Source organism: Mobula hypostoma, chromosome 2 (genome assembly GCF_963921235.1).
Source record: "Mobula hypostoma chromosome 2, sMobHyp1.1, whole genome shotgun sequence".
NCBI classification, from domain to species: domain Eukaryota; kingdom Metazoa; phylum Chordata; class Chondrichthyes; order Myliobatiformes; family Myliobatidae; genus Mobula; species Mobula hypostoma.
This window is the reverse complement of record NC_086098.1, coordinates 203,436,725-203,455,690: the sequence shown is the minus strand read 5'-3', so window position 1 is coordinate 203,455,690 and position 18,966 is coordinate 203,436,725. Positions and strand designations below refer to the sequence as shown.

At 45.3% G+C, this 18,966-nt stretch overlaps 1 long non-coding RNA gene across 3 annotated transcripts in view; it reads right to left on the bottom strand.

Moving 5' to 3' along the window:
- LOC134342822 (uncharacterized) overlaps positions 1 to 18,966 on the bottom strand; it is a 75,549-nt gene that overhangs the window by 26,203 nt on the left and 30,380 nt on the right. The window contains exon 3 of one of the 3 annotated variants that reach the window (XR_010017114.1): positions 748 to 838. The exons of the other annotated variants lie outside the window; for them this stretch is intronic. This is a non-coding gene — a long non-coding RNA (uncharacterized LOC134342822). The remainder of the gene's footprint in view (positions 1 to 747; positions 839 to 18,966) is intronic. 3 annotated transcript variants of the gene reach the window in all.

The window sequence follows — 18,966 nt, the reverse complement described above, 5'->3', positions numbered from 1 at the left end:
ATTATCGGCTCTCCTATATGCTGACTACCTAGTGCAAGCACCTCATGGCACTAGAAAAATACCACCAACACCAACTCCATAAAAGTCTCCAAATTCACTGGGAGAGCATACAAACAAATTCTGTCTTCAAACTGACCAACGTCACCGCCATTGCAGCCAGAGTTAAAGTTAGTCAGCAAGAAATCAATCATCGTTCATGTGCCTGACATCAGACACTTCAAACAGAAGCTTTAGTCAGAACTCTGCTGTGGGAACCAGGAAAATAAAAAAACATTAAAAGATTCACTAATGTGTTCAAAGCCTCCACAAAAAAAAATGCATTGTGCACACTTACTCCTAAGAACCTCTAGCCCATAACTACACAAAGGACAGAAGGAATATTCAAGATGCTATTGAGAACCTCAAGGTCATGAACTGGGAAAACACAGAGGTGATAGACAATAGACAATAGATGCAGGAGTAGGCCATTCGGCCCTTCGAGCCAGCACCGCCATTCACTGTGATCATGGCTGATCATCCACAATCAGTATCCAGTTCCTGCCTTATCCCCATAACCTTTGATTCTGCTATCTTTAGGAGCTCTATCCATCTCTTTCTTGAAAGCATCCAGAGACTTGGCCTCCACTGCCTTCTGGGGCAGAGCATTTCACATATCCACCACTCTCTGGGTGAAAAAGTTTTTCCTCAACTCCGTTCTAAATGGCCTACCCCTTATTCTTAAATTGTGGCCCCTGGTTCTGGACTCACCCATCAGCGGAAACATGCTCCCTGCCTCCAGCGTGTCCAATCCCTTAATAATCTTCAAAGTTGCTGGTGAACGCAGCAGGCCAGGCAGCATCTGTAGGAAGAGGTGCAGTCGACGTTTCAGGCCAAGACCCTTCGTCAGGACTAACTGAAGGAAGAGTGAGTAAGGGATTTGAAAGTTGGAGGGGGAGGGGGAGATCCAAAATTATAGGAGAAGACAGGAGGGGGAGGGATAGAGCCAAGAGCTGGACAGATGATAGGCAAAAGGGGATACAAGAAGATCATGGGACAGGAGGTCCGGGAAGAAAGACGGGGGGGGGGGGACACCCAGAGGATGGGCAAGAGGTATATTCAGAGGGACAGAGGGAGAAAAAGGAGAGTGAGAGAAAGAATGTGTGCATAAAAATAAGTAACAGATGGGGTACGAGGGGGAGGTGGGGCCTTAGCAGAAGCTAGAGAAGTCGATGTTCATGCCATCAGATTGGAGGCTACCCAGACGGAATATAAGGTGTTGTTCCTCCAACCAGGTAAACTTGATGGCACGGAACATAGATTGTTCCACAAACCCAACAAAAAGGCAGGCATAGCTAGGATCCATACGGGTGCCCATAGCTACACCTTTAGCTCAGCCTTTTCTCCTTGGAGCGACGGAGGATGAGAGGTGACCTGATAGAGGTGTATAAGATAATAAGAGGCATTGGTCATGTGGATAGTCAGAGGCTTTTTCCCAGGGCTGAAATGGCTAGCCTGAGAAGGCACTGTTTTAAGATGCTTGGAAGCAGGTACAGAAGAGATGTCAGGGGTAGGTTTTTATACAGAAACTGGTGAGCGCTTGGAATTGGCCGCTGGCGACGGTGGTGGAGGCCGAAACAATAGGGTCTTTTAAGATTCTCCTGGACAGGTACATGGAGCTTAGAAAAATAGAGGGCTATGGGTAACCCTAGGTAATTTCTACGGTAAGGACATGTTCGGCACAGCGTTGTGGGCCGAAGGGCCTTTATTGTGTCGTAGGTTTTCTATGTTTCTAGAATAAAGTATTGGACACAGAGGGAGATGGGGTGTAGGTAAAGACAACTGAATCCTTCTTGCATTGCCAGCAGAACTCCATTGTACAGATTATTCTTCATTTTGCATTTTAGCAATAATACCATTTTCTAAAATGGCTAAACATGATATTGTCGAAAATGATCATGAGAAACAAAAATAATAATTTGATGACTGCTTGTGCAAAAAGGCAAGCAAAGAAACTTGAGGAACTTCATACGTTCATGAAATGTAGTTAGTAAATGCCCTCAAACATTTAGGAAAAAACAAACCCTAAATTTGAAGCCAATTTGGCTATTAAGATTTTAGAAGTTAAATCAACAAGAACAAGATAAGTGGATAATCATGCTTAAAATCAATGAAAACTGGGCATTTTTTCAAAAAGAATGACCTAAACTGCTAAGTGGCAAAGATGAAACTGTGCAGTTACTTCTACTGGTTTTAAGTTGTCCAAAATATTTACATTTTAGAAATAGCTCTCATGAGTACTAGAAGAATGTAATCTGAAAAATGTTGAAAGGGCTTTTAGAAGGAGTTAACTTGATCACGTCCTTCTTTTATTGATAGACTTTCTCAACATGTTCAGATCATTTACAAAAGTACTTAAGTTTCCAAGCCACTTTCCCAGTTTTTGTTTTGCACATTCCTTAGTTCTCACTTACTGTTCCTTGCCCACAGGCTTTAAGTGTAGTGACATAAAGGAATACGCTGTCTTTTTTTAAAGTAGTGTAATGTCCTACTTTGGGATTTTATTTTTAATGTTACAAATTTTGAGCATTAAAGCAAAAGTAAAAAGATCTGAGATAATTATGACATGTATGAACTGCAGGATTTTTTTTACTCTTTTCAGAGATTGTAAATGACTGGCTGCTATTCATTCCTTGCTTTCTGCATCTTTGAACTCTTGACTCCAATTTTGTTGGGAGGTCTTTTATTTATTGTTGGCTATTCACTATCAGGAAATAAAGCAAACATCAGGTGCCTAAACAAAGGGGCTTTAGGTTTTTGAAAGGAAGTAACGGTTGAAGCTTCCAGAAGTAACGTGCTTGAAGAGCAGGATGCTGCTGAATTGGAAAAACGTTAATCATAATGAAAAAGGATGTGGAATAACAGGTCACCTCACAGAAAAGCTGTGCTGACTGAACCAACAAAGTGGGGTATTAGTACAGCACTCCTCACCTTATGCTCACTCTATCATTATGTAAAGGCTTTATGATTTGAACTGTGACCTTGGTCATAGCCCAGGCCTTTGGAACAATTAAATAAAGGCCCCTATCAATGACAGAGATATCAGGCTGATTTCATTAGCAGGTTTAAGTAAATATTTACATGGGAAGGTACAATGTTACAGAAGGCACAGGGGAATGATGCAAGTATCAGAATCAGGTTTATTATCACTGGCATGTATCGTGAAATTTGTTAACTTGGCAGCAGCAGTTCAATGCAATACACAATATAGAAGAAAAAGAAAATAATAATAAATAAATTACAATATACATTGAATTGTGCAAAACCAGAAATAATATATATTTTAAAAGTGAGGTAGTGTTCACGACTTCAATGTCCATTTAGGAGTGTGTGCCTTCAGGCTTCTGTACCTCCTGCCTGACAGTAACAGTGAGAAAAGGGCATGCCCTGGGTGCTGGACGTCCTTAATAATAGACACCGACTTTCTGAGACACCACTCCCTAAAGATGTCCTAGGTACTTTGTAGGCTAGTACCCAAAATGGAGCTAACTAGACTTACAACCTTCTGCAGCTTCTTTCAGTCCTGTGCAGTACCACCCCATCCCCTATACCAGACAGTGATGCAGACGGTCAGAATGCTCTCCACGGTACATCTATGGAAGTTTTTGAGTGTATTTGTTGATGCACCAAATCTCTTCAAACACCTAATGAAGTATAGTTGCTGTCTTGTCTTCTTTATAGCTGAATCGATATAACCATATAATAATTCCAGCACGGAAACAGGCCATCTCGGCCCTTCTAGCCCATGCCGAATGCTTACTCTCACCTAGTCCCATCTACCTGCACTCAGCCCATAACCCTCCATTCCTTTCCTGTCCATATACCTATCCAATTTTTTTTTAAATGACAAAATTGAACCTGCCTCTACCACTTCTACTGGAAGCTTGTTCCACACAGCTCCTACTCTCTGAGTAAAGAAGTTCCCCCTCATGTTACCCCTAAACTTTTGCCCCTTAACTTTCAACTCATGTCTTCCTGTTTGAATCTCCCCTACTCTCAATGGAAAAAACCTATCCATGTCAACCTTTCTCTGTAACTTAGGTGCTGAAACCCAGGTAACATTCTAGTAAATCTCCTCTGTATTCTCTCTATTTTGTTGACATCTTTCCTATAATTCGGTGACCAGAACTGTACACAATACTCCAAATTTGGCCTCACCAATGCCTTGTACAATTTTAACATTACATCCCAACTCCTATACTCAATGCTCTGATTTATAAAGGCCAGCATACCAAAAGCTTTCTTCACCACCCTATCCACATGAGATTCCACCTTCAGGGAACTATGCACCATTATTCCTAGATCCCTCTGTTCTACTGCATTCCTCAATGCCCTACCATTTACCATGTATGTCCTATTTTGATTAGTCCTAACAAAATGTAGCACCTCATACTTATCAGTATTAAACTCCATCTGCCATCTTTCAGCCCACTCTTCCAACTGGCCCAAATCTCTCTGCAAGCTTTGAAAACCTACTTCATTATCCACAACACCACCTATCATAGTATCATCTGCATACTTACTGATCCAATTTACCACCCCATCATCCAGATCATTAATGTATATGACAAACAACATTGGACCCAGTACAGATCCCTGGGGCACACCAATAGTCACTGGCCTCCAACCTGACAAACAGTTATCCACCACTACTCTCTGGCATCTCCCATCCAGCCACTGTTGAATCCATTTTACTACTTCAATATTAATACCTAACAATTGAACCTTCCTAACTAACATTCCATGTGGAACCTTGTCAAAGGCCTTACTGAAGTCCATATAGACAACATCTGCCACTTTACCCTCGTCAATTTTCCTAGTGACCTCTTCAAAAAATTCAATAAGATTTGTCAAACATGACCTTCCACATACAAATCCATGTTGACTGTTCCTAATCAGACCCTGTCTATCCAGATAGTTATATATAACATCTCTAAGAATACTTTCCATTAATTTACCCACCACTGACCTCAAACTTAGAGGCTGATAATTGCTAGGTTTACTCTTAGAACCCTTTTTAAACAATGGAACAACATGAGCAATACGCCAATCCTCCGGCACCTTCTCCGCTTCTAATGACATTTGAAATATTTCTGTCAGAGCCCCTGCTATTTCCACACTAACTTCCCTCAAGGTCCTAGGGAATATCCTGTCAGGACTCGGAGACTTATCCACTTTTATATTCCTTAAAAGTGCCAGTACTTCCTCTTCTTTAATCATCATAGTTTCCATAACTACCCTACTTGTTTCTCCTACCTTACACAATTCAATATCCTTCTCCTTAGTGAATACTGAAGAAAAGAAATTATTCAAAATCTCCCCCAGCTCTTTTGGCTGTGCACATAGCTGTCCACGCTGATTCTCTAAGGGACCAATTTTATCCCTCACTATCCTTTTGCCATTAATATAACTGTAGAAACTCTTCCGATTTATTTTCACCTTACTTGCCAAAGCAATCTCATATCTTCTTTTAGCTTTTCTAATCTCTTTCTTAAGATTCTTTTTACATTCTTTATATTCCTTGAGCACCTCATTTACTCCATACATCCTATAATTATTGTAGTTCTCTCTCTTCTTCCAAACCAAGTTTCCAATATCCCTTGAAAACCATGGCTCTCTCAAACTTTTAACCCTTCCTTTCAACCTAACAGGAACATAAAGATTCTGCACCCTCAAAATTTCACCTTTAAATGACCATTTCTCTATTACATCCTTCCCATAAAACAAATTGTACCAATCCACTCCTACTAAATCCTTTTGCATCTCCTTAAAGTTAGCCTTTCTCCAATCAAAAATCTCAACCCTGGGTCCAGTCCTATCCTTCTCCATAGTTATATTGGAACAAATGGCATTGTGATCACTGGACCCGATGTGCTCCCCAACACATACCTCCGTCACCTGATCTATCTCATTCCCTAACAGGAGATCCAACACTGCCCCTTCTCTCGTTGGTACCTCTATGTATTGCTGCAAAAAACTATCTTGCACAGATTATACAAACTGCAAACCATCCAGCCCTTTTACAGAATGGGCTTCCCAGTCTATGTGTGGAAAATTAAAATCTCCCACAATCACAACCATGTGCTTACTACAAATATCTGCTATCTCCTTACAAATTTGCTCCTCCAATTCTCGCTCCCCATTTGGTGGTGTATAATATACCCCTATAAGTGTTACTACACCTTTCCCATTCCTTAATTCCACCCAAATAACCTCCCTAGATGAGTTCTCTAATCTATCCTGCCAAAGCACCGCTGTAATATTTTCTCTGACAAGCAATGCAACACCTCCCCCTCTTGCTCCTCCGATTCTATCACACCGGAAGCAACAAAATCCAGGAATAGTTAGTTTCCAATCACACCCCTCCTGCAACCATGTTTCACTAATAGTAAAACATCATATTTCCAGGTATCAATCCATGCTCTAAGCTCATCCACCTTTCTTGCAATGCTCCTAGCATTAAAATAGATGCATTTAAGAAACTCTCCACCTTTTACTCTCTGTTTATCCTTAATGGTGCAAACAAGTTTGTTATCTTTTCTTTCCTTCTCCCCTACATCTTCGGTCCAAGTGCTCCCGCTCTCTGTCCCCTCCCTATCCTCCCTCACACACTGTCTACTACTGTCTACTATGTTCTATGATTTGTGAACTAATCATAGAACATAGAATACTACAGCACAGTACAGGCCCTTCGGCCCACAATGTTGTGCCAACCCTCAAACCCTACCTCCCATATGTCCCAGGTTTAAATTCCTCCATATACCTGTCTAACAGTCTCTTAAACTTCACTAGAGTATCTGCCTCCACCACCGACTCAGGCAGTGCATTCCATGCACCAACCACTCTGAGTAAAAAACCTTCCTCTAATATCCTCCTTGAACTTCCCACCCCTTACCCTAAAGCCATGTCCTCTTGTATTGAGCAGTGGTGCCTCGGGGAAGAGGTGCTGGCTATCCACTCTATCTATTCCTCTTATTATCTTGTACACCTCTATCATGTCTCCTCTCATCCTCCTTCTCTCCAAAGAGTAAAGCCCTAGCTCCCTTAATCTCTGATCATAATCCATACTCTCTAAACCAGGCAGCATCCTGGTAAATCACCTCTGTACCCTTTCCAATGCTTCCACATCCTTCCTATAGTGAGGCGACCAGAACTGGACACAGTACTCCAAGTGTGGCCGAACCAGAGTTTTATAGAACTGCATCATTACATCGCCACTCTTAAACTCTGTCCCTCGACTTATGAAAGCTAACACCCCATTAGCTTTCTTAACTACCCTATCCACCTGTGTGGCAACTTTCAGGGATCTCTGGATATGTACCCCCAAATACCTCGGCTCCGCCACACTACCAAGTATCCTGCCATTTACTTTGTACTCTGCCTTGGAGTTTGTCCTTCCAAAGTGTACCACCTCACACTTCTCCGGGTTGAACTCCATCTGCCACTTCTCAGCCCACTTCTGCATCCTATCAATGTCTCTCTGCAATCTTCGACAATCCTCTACACTATCTACAACAGCACCAACCTTTGTGTCGTCTGCAAACTTGCCAACCCACCTTTCTACCCCCACATCCAGGTCGTTAATAAAAATCACGAAAAGTAGAGGTCCCAGAACAGATCCTTGTGGGACACCACTAGTCACAATCCTCCAACCTGAATGTACTCCCTCAACCATGACCCTCTGCCTTCTGCAGGCAAGCCAATTCTGAATCCACCTGGCCAAACTTCCCTGGATCCCATGCTTTCTGACTTTCTGAATAAGCGTGGAACCTTGTCAAATGCCTTACTAAAATCCATATAGATCACATCCACTGCACTACTCTCATCTATATGCCTGGTCACCTCCTCAAAGAACTCTATCAGGCTTGTTAGACACGATCTGCCCTTCACAAAGCCATGCTGACTGTCCCTGATCAGACCATGATTCTCTAAATGCCCAGAGATCCTATCTCTAAGAATCTTTTCCAACAGCTTTCCCACCACAGACGTAAGGCTCACTGGTCTATAATTACTTGGACTATCCCTACTACCTTTTTTGAACAAGGGGACAACATTCGCCTCCCTCCAATCCTCCGGTACCATTCCCGTGGACAACAAGGACATAAAGATCCTACCCAGAGGCTCAGCAATCTCTTCCCTCGCCTCGTGGAGCAGCCTGGGAATATTCCGTCAGGCCCGGGGACTTATCCATCCTAATGTATTTTAACAACTCCAACATCTCCTCTCCCTTAATATCAACATGCTCCAGAACATCAACCTCACTTATACTGTCCTCACCATCAAGTTCCCTTTCATTGGTGAATACCGAAGAGAAGTATTCATTGAGGACCTCGCTCACTTCCACAGCCTCCAGGCACATCTTCCCACCTTTATCTCTAATCGATCCTACCTTCACTCCTGTCATCCTTTTTTTCTTCACATAATTGAAGAATGCCTTGGAGTTTTCCTTTACCCTACTCACCAAGGCCTTCTCATGCCCCCTTCTTGCTCTTCTCAGCCCCTTCTTAAGCTCCTTTCTTGCTTCCCTATATTCCTCAATAGACCCAGCTGATCCTTGCTTCCTAAACCTCATGTATGCTGCCTTCTTCCACCTGACTAGATTTTCCACCTCACTTGTCACCCATAGTTCCTTCACCCTACCATTCTTTATCTTCCTCACTGGGACAAATTTATCCTTAACATCCTGCAAGAGATCCCTAAACATTGACCACATATCCATTGTACATTTCCCTGCAAAAACATCATCCCAATTCACACCCGCAAGTTCTAGCCTTATAGCCTCATAATTTGCCCTTCCCCAATTAAAAATTTTCCTGTCCTCTCTGATTCTATCCTTTTCCATGATAATGCTAAAGGCCAGGGAGCGGTGGTCACTGTCCCCCAGAGGCTCACACACTGAGAGATCTGTGACCTGACCCGGTTCATTACCTAGTTAGTACTAGATCTAGTATGGCAGTGGTCCCCAACCACCGGGCCGCGGACCGGTACTGGGTCGCAAAGCATGCGCTATCAGGCCGCGAGGAAACAATATGATTTGGCAATATGAAACAATATGAGTCAGCTGCACCTTTCCTCATTCCCTGTCACGCACTGTTGAGCTTGAATGCATGCGTGGCCATGACCCGCGCGTCATGTCAGCGTGGGAAGGAGGTCAGCTCCTCAAGCTTGCAAATGACGACGGGCTGAAAAGTATGTTTGACATAACATCTCTGCCGGCATTCTGGATCAAAGTCAAGGCTAAATATCCTGAGATAGCCACGAAAGCACTAAAAACGTTGCTTCCATTTCCAACATATTTCTGCGAAGCGGAGTTTTATGCAATGAATGCAACGAAAACTAAATTGCGAATAGACTGGACATAAGGAACCCCCTTCGAGTATTGCTGTCTCCCATCACCCCTTGATGGGACCGTCTTGTTGCAGGAAAACAAGCCCAGGGCTCCCACTGATTCAGCGATATTGGTGTGTTGCGATGATTTTATATGTTCATATGGGGAAAATATGTGCTGTGTGTTTAATATCCAAACGTTACTTAAAATGTTATGATGCTATTGACTTACTTATATAACCCTATAACAATGACAGCACGGAAACAGGCCATCCCGGCCCTTCTAGTCCATGTTGAACGCTTACTCTCACCTAGTCCCACCGACCTGTACTCAGCCCATAACCCTCCATTCCTTTCCTGTCCATATAGCTATCCAATTTTTCTTTAAATGATAATATCAAACCTGTCTCTACCACTTCTACTGGAAGTTCGTTCAACACTTACTTCAAGCTCCCCTGATAATTGACTTCTCACTATATTCATGCGAGGAAAGTATGTGCTGTGTTTAATATTAAATTCTTTTGATAAACCCTTTTAGAAACGAAATTGAGTGTATTAGCCACTTATCACCGACCGGTCATGATTAACATCACCCCCCCCCCCCACCGGATAGAATCGCCAGAAACAATTTGCAGGGAAATAAATCGGCAGGTACACGCATGTGCAGGTCACGCATGCGCACTGGTGCCCGGGCAAGGCTTCATGGTCATTGTAGTCTTTCTCTGGGTAAACACAACGTATTTGACTGCTACTCTTGTCCGTTGGCAACTCCCTCCTCCCGCACCCGCCCCTCCCCGGTCGGCCGGTCCGCAGTGCAAAAAAGGTTGGGGACCCCTGTAGTATGGCATTCCCCCTAGTCGGCCTGTCCACACACAGTGACAGGAATCCGTCCTGGACACACTTAACAAACTCTGCCCCATCTAAACCCTTGGAATTAATCAGGTGCCAATCAATATTAGGGAAGTTAAAGTCACCCATGATAACAACTTTGTTATTTTTGCACCTTTCCAAAATCTGCCTCCCAATCTGCTCCTCTGTATCTCTGCTGCTACCAGGGGGCCTATAGAATACCCCCAATAGAGTAATTGCTCCCTTCCTGTTCCTGACTTCCACCCATATAGACTCAAAAGAGGATCCTGCTACATTACCCACCCTTTCTGAAGCTGTAATAGTATCCCTGACCAGTAAAGCCATCCCTCCTCCCCTTTTTCCACCCCCTCTATCCCTTTTAAAGCACTGAAATCCAGGAATATTGAGAATCCATTCCTGCCCTGGTGCCAGCCAAGTCTCTGTAATGGCCACTACATCATAATTTCATGTATGTATCCAAGCTCTCAGTTCATCACCTTTGTTCCTGATGCTTCTTGCATTGAGGTACACATATTTCAGCCCTTCTACCTTACTGTCTTTACACCGTTTATTCTGCTTCTCTTTCCTCAAAGCCTCTCTATATGTTAGATCTGGCTTTAGTCCATGCACTTCTTTCACTGCTCTATCGCTCTGGGTCCCATCTCCCTTGCAAATTAGTTTAAACCCTCCCAAACCATGCTAGCAAACCTACCTGCAAGGATATTGCTCTCCCTCGAGTTCAGGTGCAACCCATCCAATCTGTACAGGTCCCACCTTCCCCAGAAGAGATCCCCATGATCCAAAAATCTAAAACCCTGCTCCTTGCACCAACTCCTCAGCCACGCATTCAACTGCCATCTCCTCCAATTCTTACCATCACTGTCACGTAGCACTGGCAGCAATCCTGAGAACGCCACACTTGAGGTCCTGTTCTTCAGCCTTCTGCCTAGTTCCTGAAACTCGCACTTCAGGACCTCATCCCTCTTCCTGCCTATGTCATTGGTACCAACATGTATCACGACTTCTGGTTGCTTTCCCTCTCGCACCAGGATGTCATTCACCCGGTCAGAGACATCCCAGACCCTGGCACCCCGGAGGCAACAAACCATGCGGGTGTCCTTCTCACGTCCACAAAATCCCCTGTCTGCTCCCCTGACTATAGAGTCTCCAATGACGACAGCTCTCCTCTTCTCTGTCCCACCCTTCTGCACCACCGGGTCAGACTCAGTGCCGGAGGCCCTGCCACCGTGGCTCACACCTGGTCGGTCGTCCCCGCCAACAGTATCCAGGGCGGTAAACTTATTATTCAGGGGAATGGCTACAGGGGTGCTCTGCACTACCTGTCTGCTCACCTTCGCTTTCCCCCCTTTGACTGTCACCCAACGACCTGCTTCCGACAGCCTAGGTGTGACTACCTCCCTGTAGCTCTCATCTATGACTGCCTCATTCTCCCTTATGAGTCAAAGGTCATCCAGCTGCTGCTCCAGATTCCTTACATGGTCTTCCAGTTCGCCCAGCCGTATGCACTTCTGGCAGATGTGACTCTGCGGGAGAGGGGGGTTCCCCCAAGACTGCCACATCTCACATGAGAGGCACCTCACTGTCTCAGGAGGCATTATAAAGACTAACTGCGAGCTAGCTTGTCTTCCGCCTCTTCTCGTCGAAGCTTCTCGAGTCAAAGCCTCAAAGCTCCACTCCTTCACTGGCCCACTCACTCACTGGCCACTTTCCACAGGCCGCTTCGCTTGAGCTATCCCTCTATTTATCTGAGTTTTTCAGAATGCTTGGTCACCTGACCTCCTCCTCTCTCCTAGTCTCTTCACATTGATTCCCACCCGCCCCCCCAACCATTCTAGTTTAAAGTCTCCCCAGTAGCCTTCGCAAATCTCCCCGCCAGGATATTGGTCCCCTTAGGATTCAAATGCAACCCGTCCTTTTTGTACAGGTCACACCTGCACCAAAAGAGGTCCCAATGATCCAGAAATTTGAATTCCTGCCCCCTGCTCCAATCCCTCAGCCACGCATTTATCCTCCACCCTCGTGCCATTCCTACTCTCACTGTCGCGTGGCACAGGCAGTAATCCTGAGGTATGTTGGGACCAGGTTTGGTCCTCAAAGATCTTGACACCCAGAAACTCAAAACTTCTCACTCTCTCCACTTCTGATCCTTCTATGAGGATTGGTATGTGTTCCTTTGTCTTACCCTTCCTGAAGTCCACAATCAGCTCTTTCATCTTACTGACGTAGAGTGCGAGGTTGTTGCTGTGACACCACTCCACTAGTTGGCATATCTCACTCCTGTACGCCCTCTCGTCTCCATCTGAGATTCTACCAACAATGGTTGCTTATATTGTTATTTACATAAATAGTGTGGTTTCATTGCAACGTTCATTCCCTTGAGCTCATAATTTGCCACAGATCCATTGCAACATCTTCCATGGTTACCCATTTGTTAATTTTTATTTAAATCCTCACAGCTATTTCAAAGTAGAGTTATTATGAAAATACATATATGTCACCATATACTACCCTGAGATTCATTTCCCTGTGGGGCCATGCCCCAACAGCTTTCAGCGTTTGTATTTCCCTCCTTCATCATCTATGTCCTACTTGGTGTTTCCATCTGTTGGTCTTTCACCAAGTGACTCTGAAGTACTCCTTCAGAGCCACATTTTTTAAACAATCAATCATAATGCGATAACCCAACACCAACGCAGAACGCCTAATGCTCCTGGAAGGGATGGGATGTTAAACAATCCTACAGGGCAGCTGAAAAATCTGTAGTAGTTTTTTTTTACGTGATGGATATTAGTGAACCAAAAATAAAACCTCATTTTCAGAGTGAGAGTATATTTTCATTTATTCAAGGGATCAACTTTATTTGCATGCTTTGGGAATCTGCTGCGGTTTATTCATTTATGAGCTTGAGCATGGTGTTTAATGAGGCAGTGGAGAGTTAACATAAAATACTGTCATCATTTTGGTGGGGGCACTCCATCAATGTCTTTGGGGAGGGAGTTCTAGGATTTAGCTGGTGTGCCATTTGCTTCTGCAAGGGGACAAGTATCCATCTTGCAACACACATAAAAGTTGCTGGTGAACGCAGCAGGCCAGGCAGCATCTCTAGGAAGAGGTGCAGTCGACGTTTCAGGCCGAGACCCTTCGTCAGGACTAACTGAAGGAAGAGTGAGTAAGAGATTTGAAAGTTGGAGGGGGAGGGGGAGATCCAAAATGATAGGAGAAGACAGGAGGGGGAGGGATGGAGCCAAGAGCTGGACAGGTGATAGGCAAAAGGGATACGAGGGGATCATGGGACAGGAGGTCCGGGAAGAAAGACAAGGGGGTGGGACCCAGAGGATGGGCAAGGGGTATATTCAGAGGGACAGAGGGAGAAAAAGGAGAGTGAGAGAAAGAATGTGTGTATAAAAATAAGTAACAGATGGGGTACGAGGGGGAGGTGGGGCATTAGCAGAAGTTAGAGAAGTCTATGTTCATGCCATCAGGTTGGAAACTACCCAGACGGAATATAAGGTGTTGTTTCTCCAACCTGAGTGTGGCTTCATCTTTACAGTAGAGGAGGCCGTGGATAGACATGTCAGAATGGGAATGGGATGTGGAATTAAAATGTGTGGCCACTGGGAGATCCTGCTTTCTCTGGCGGACAGAGCGTAGGTGTTCAGCAAAGCGGTCTCCCAGTCTGCGTCGGGTCTCGCCAATATATAAAAGGCCACATCGGGAGCACCGGATGCAGTATATCACCCCAGCCGACTCACAGGTGAAGTGTTGCCTCACCTGGAAGGACTGTTTGGGGCCCTGAATGGTGGTAAGGGAGGAAGTGTAAGGGCATGTGTAGCACTTGTTCCGCTTACACGGATAAGTGCCAGGAAGGAGATCAGTGGGGAGGGATGGGGGGGACGAATGGACAAGGGAGGGGGGGATGAGGGAAAGATGTGCTTAGTGGTGGGATCCCGTTGGAGGTGGCGGAAGTTACGGAGAATAATATATTGGACCCGGAGGCTGGTGGGGTGGTAGGTGAGGCCCAGGGGAACCCTATTACTAGTGGGGTGGCGGGAGGATGGAGTGAGAGCAGATGTATGTGAAATGGGGGAGATGCGTTTAAGAGCAGAGTTGATAGTGGAGGAAGGGAAGCCCCTTTCTTTCAAAAAAGGAAGACATCTCCCTCATCCTAGAATGAAAAGCCTCATCCTGAGAGCAGATACGGCAGAGACGAAGGAATTGCGAGAAGGGGATGGCGTTTTTGCAAGAGACAGGGTGAGAAGAGGAATAGTCCAGATAGCTTTGAGAGTCAGTAGGCTTATAGTAGACATCAGTGGATAAGCTGTCTCCAGAGACAGAGACAGAAAGATCTAGAAAGGGGAGGAAGGTGTCAGAAATGGACCAGGTAAACTTGAGGGCAGGGTGAAAGTTGGAGGCAAAGTCAATAAAGTCAACGAGCTCTGCATGCGTGCAGGAAGCAGCGCCAATGCAGTCATCGATGTAGCGAAGGAAAAGTGGGGGACAGATACCAGAATAGGCACGGAACAAAGATTGTTCCACAAACCCAACAAAAAGACAGGCATAGCTAGGACCCATATGGGTGCCCATAGCTACACCTTTAGTTTGGAGGAAGTGGGAGGAGCCAAAGGAGAAATTATTAAGAGTAAGGACTAATTCCGCTAGACGTAGCAGAATGGTGGTAGAGGGGAACTGATTAAGTCTGGAATCCAAAAAGCGTAGAGCTTTGAGACCTTCCTGATGGGGGATGAAAGTATATAGGGACTGGACATCCATGGTGAAAATAAAGCGGTGGGGGCCAGGGAACTTAAAATCATCGGAAAGTTTAAGAGTGTGAGAAGTGTCACGAACATAGGTAGGAAGGGATTGAACAAGGGGGGATAAAACCGTGTCGAGGTATGCAGAAACAAGTTCGGTGGGGCAGGAGCAAGCTGAGACAATAGGTCGGCCAGGACAGGCAGGTTTGTGGATCTTGGGTAGGAGGTAGAAACAGGAAGTGCGAGGTGTGGGAACTATAAGGTTGGTAGCAGTGGATGGGAGATCCCCTGAGCGGATAAAGTCGCTGATGGTGTGGGAGACAATGGCCTGGTGCTCCTTAGTGGGGTCACGATCGAGGGGTAAATAAGAGGAGGTATCCGCGAGTTGTCGCTGTGCCTCGGCAAGGTAGAGGTCAGTACGCCAGACTACAACAGCACCCCCCTTATTGGCGGGTTTAATAATAAGGTTAGGATTAGTGCGGAGGGAGTGGAGAGCAGAGCGTTCCGAAGGAGTGAGGTTGGAATGGGGACAAGGTGTGGTGAAGTCGAGACAGTTGATGTCCCATCGGCAGTTAGCGATAAAGAGATCCAGAGCAGGCAGAAGACCAGAGCGGGGTGTCCATGAAGAAGAGGAGGGTTGAAGACGGGAGAAGGGGTCATCGATGGGGGTGGAAGAGTCCTTGCCGAAGAAGAAGGCTCAGAGATGGAGATGGCGGAAGAAAAGTTCCGCATCATGGCGAACACGGAACTCACTGAGGTGTGGGCGAAGGGGGACAAAGGTGAGGCCCTTACTGAGGACAGAGCGCTCTGCCTCCGACAGTTGAAGGTTGGAGGAGATGGTAAAACCCGGCACAGATGAGAGCTGGGATCAGAGGGGGGAGGGGGGAGGCTGGGGGTGTCAATGGAGAGGGGAGGGTTGGGGTGAGAGGAAGATGGAGCCTCTGAGGACCCAGGGGATCTGAAGGAGACTAGATTGCAGAGTATTGGTGGGGGAAGGAGAGACGGGAGACACAATAGCAGCACATAAAGACCCGGCCTGGAGTTCAAGGCTGGAGTCGCAGTTGGTGGCTGCGCAATCACTTTGAATGTCCCCATGGTCGTTGCTGGAGTCCGGGTTTTGAATATGCCCTGAGGTGTTGGAGCCGGCGAGATCAAAGGCAGAGGCAATCTGAAGTTCATGCCTGCCAGTTTCATGGCCAGCAGGCTCTGGAGTCCGTAGATGTAGGATCTTGAAGTGTCCATCTTGGCTGGGTTTACGAAGCGTTGATGGAGGAGTCTAAGTGAGCAACCACAGTGATTTTGTGGATGTTACACAAATTTGCCACCCTGTACCAGTGAGGAGGGTCTGAACAATTAGGGTGGTGGATGTGTTGTCAGTTAAGTGGACTGCTTTGTCCTGGATGGTACTAAATTTGGACATTAGCAAAGCATTGATGATGGTGTGGGAAGGGGTTTAGACATCATTGCAAGGCAGCCAGACTCTGATGTGTTTTGCAGCCACGATATTGAGGTTGGTGGCACACCACTGGCCACCTCAGGAAGCTAATTTCACTCTTGTTAGGGATGGTTATAACTTGGCACAAACATTATTTATTACCGATCAGCAATCTCAAAGTTGTATAAACAGATCGGCTGCTTGCAGGCAGGGATTGAGGTTTCGTTCATAGAACTAAGCATGGTGCTATCATGTGCAAATATATCCCACTTTCTGCCTTATCAAGAAGCAGTAGGGACAATGGAAATTAGCACATTTCCCCCCAAAACTTCCTCCAAATGAGAGAACTGATGTTCAGTTTTTTTTTTAAATTCCAGATTTTCATGATGATTTTTTTTTAAATAACCTCTTGCCATGATAGAATTTGAATTGATGTCTCCGAATCATTACTATCAGCTGTAGCTTGCCATTGCAGATACTCGGAAAACAGCTAATACTGATTCACCCTGCACTGCTGTTTGTTCTCTTTCACCTAGTGATTATCCATATTCTACTTTAGAGCTCTTACTCTACTTGTTAATACCCCAACTTTAAGTTAGGCATGTTAGGATAGGCTATTTTAATTATTTGCATTCTTATGCCTTAGGGGTTCCCAACCTTTTTTATGCCATGGACCCCTACCATTAACTGAGGAGTCCCTGGACCCCAGGTTGGGAAACTCTGCACTAAAGAATGCTGAAATCAATAGGCATCAAATGAAAAGATACTCCAGAACTAGTACAAAGAAAAACGGCTGTGCTTGCGAGAGGTAATGTCGTCACACCCCGGGTATTCTGGAGCTGATCTACGCCACTGCTACCAGAAAGTACAGGGTCTGGTTTGATGAAAACTGTGTCAACATCAAACAACTGCTGGATGAAAAACATCTCCACAAAGCTTTCTTCAGCGACCCCAAGTCCATCTCAAAAAAGGATGCCTTCGATAACATACGAAGGACGGTATAACACAAACTGCAAGAGATGCAGGATTCCTCGCGATCCAGGCGTATGCAGATAGTTATGATTTAAGGAACTTTTATGCTGCACTAAGTCTATGGCTCCACATCGTCAGGATTATCCCCTCTCCTTAGAGCTGATGGGAACACACTGATCACGGACAAAGAAAGTTCTTCATAGGTGGGCTGAACACCTTAACAGTTCTGAATCGTCCTTCGACTATAAATGATGAAGCCATTGGTCACCAGCCCCAAGTACCTGTCAATGAAACACTGAATATTCCAGACCTTAGCCGTGACCCAGAAAGTGATACCTCTACTCTCTAATGGCAAAGCACCCGAATCAGACACAATACCAAATGACGCCTACAAGGTGGTTCAGTGCTAAAAGAAAAGTTCCAACAGCTCTTCCAACTCACGTGGCAGCCACAGACGATTACACAGGAATTTGAAGTTGCATCCATCAAACCCCTGTACAAATGAAATGAAAACCTACAACAACTATGGGGGAATATCTTTGCTATCTATTGCAGACAAAATTCTTGCCATCTTAAATCGCAGCGTGACCAGGGACTCCTACCAGAGAGCTGGTGCGGATTCTGGAAGGATTGTGAGTCTATCGACAAGGTGTTTGCTGCAAGAAAGCCGCAAGAGAAATTTCAGGAGCAAAACGCTGACCTGTTCTCCTGCTATGTCGATCTCACTAAGGCCTTCAACACTGTTAGCAGAGAGGGTCTGTGGAAGATCATGGCGAAGTACGGATGCGCAAGGAAATTCATCAGCATGGTGCAGCAATTCCATGACGGCATGCAAGCTAGAGATTAGGACAGTGGTGAAACATCCACACCCTTCCCGTCTCAAAAGGGGTCAAGCAGGGCGGTATCTTTGCACCAACGCTATGCAGACTGGTGTTTTCCGCCATGTTGACTGATGCCTTCAGAGACAGCTACAGAATAAGAATCAGGTTTATCACCACCGGTACGTGACGTGAAATTTGTTAACTTAGTAGCAGCAGTTCAATGCAAAACATAATCTAGCGGGGAAAAAAACATAATGATAATAATAAACAAACAAGTAAAACAATTCCACATATTGGCTTTAAAAAAACGTGCAAAAACAGAAATACTGTATATTAATAAGTGAGGTAGTGTTCACGGGTTCAATGTCCATTTAGGAATCGGATGGCAGAGGGGAAGAAGCTGTTCCTGAATCACTGAGTGTGTGCCTTCAGGCTTCTGTACCTCCTACCTGATGGTAACAGTGAGAAAAGGGCATACCCTGGGTGCTGGAGGTCCTTAATAATGGACGCTGCCTTCCTGAGCTACAACTCCCTGAAGATGTCCTGGGTACTTTGTAGGATAGTACCCAAGATAGAGCTGACTCGTAGCAGTGCGAGGTTGAAAATGTCCTTGAATACTCCCGCTAGTTGGTTGGCACAGGTTTTCAGAGCCTTACCAGGTACTCCATCGGGACCTTCTGCCTTGCAAGGGTTCACTCTCTTTAAAGACAGTCTAACATCGGCATCTGAGACGGAGATCACAGGGTCATCAGGT